Source organism: Olea europaea, chromosome 17 (assembly GCF_002742605.1).
Source record: "Olea europaea var. sylvestris chromosome 17, O_europaea_v1, whole genome shotgun sequence".
Lineage (NCBI taxonomy): Eukaryota > Viridiplantae > Streptophyta > Magnoliopsida > Lamiales > Oleaceae > Olea > Olea europaea.
In genome coordinates, this window is record NC_036253.1 from 9,445,367 (window position 1) to 9,446,715 (window position 1,349).

Sequence of the window (1,349 nt, forward strand, 5' to 3'; positions counted from 1 at the left end):
TACGAAATGTTCATAATATGGAAAGATTTACCCAGAATGAGAATGCACATTATGACAATATGGCCAAACAACTGAATACATTAATGAAATAATGAATAAGTTAGTAGGTCAAATTTGTCAGCCAGTTGTGCCTATTACAAATCACTTTCAAATTAGGATAATTGTGGGACATAATTCTCCAGTTTTAAGTCCAAATCAGGGGATAGAACCACCTTTTGGTCCACCTACTTCAAACCAGGGGATGGTGTAATGCCAAGTCAGAATAATAGTAATGGTACATCTAACTTGGGGGGTAACCTAAATATAAGAGACAATGTCTTAAATAATGGACAGAATACCCCACGTGTCAATGATGGAATAAATATTCAGGCTAATGGTAACAATGACCCAAATCATGTCAACTTTGTTGCCAACCAAGGACTAAACATCAGGCCTCAGGAAAATCAACTGACCAACCCACCTGTAGGAATTCCATATGACCTCAACGTTATGTTGAGAAATCGAATTATGAAAATAGTACATGATCAAATGGCTTTTGGGGTACGTCCTGTCATTAGGCCGACTTACATAAAGTCATACCTTGATTGGGTAGACCAAGCATATCCATGGTTTGGAGAGTATAAAGTGTTAGAATTCTCATTATTTACCAGTTTCGGAGAGGTGTCTACTCTAGAACACATAGAGCGATTCACACTGCAAAGTGGTGAAGTAACCGACTACCATAAAATGAGGTTGTTCCCCAGTTCATTAAGAGGAGTAGCTTTCTCTTGGTTCATCAATTTGCCAGCGAACTCTGTTCAAACATTGGAGCAATTGTTCCATTCTCAATTTTATAAGACTGAGTATGAAGTTACTTTGGTCGATTTGGCAAATCTACATCAAATGTCAAACGAATGGGCAGAAGGTTTCCTTCAAAGGTTCATGACAGCAAGAAGTAAATGTTTTGTACCTTTACCCGAAAAGGAGTTTGTCAAAATCCCTCAAAGTTGTCTAAGCTTTGATTTGAAAAAGAAATTCCAAGATAGGGAATTTCCTGATCTTTTCCAATTGAGCGTAAACGTGATTAGGTATGAACGATTAATAAGAGAAGAAGAGCAAATGAAAAATCCTAGTAAGGTGATTTATTATAGAGATCCAAATTTTGATGTTCATACCATTAATGACGAGTATTACAATCAAACCGAAATGTGTTTGGCCGAATTAATCAAAGGAGACGCGTATACTTGTCCTATAATGGCTAAGCCTAGATCGTCGGGTAAGGATGAGCCTATAAAAGATGAAAACAAAAAGGCTAGAACGTTCTCGTTCGATGTAATCAAAGCTGACCTTATATTTGATAAACTATATAA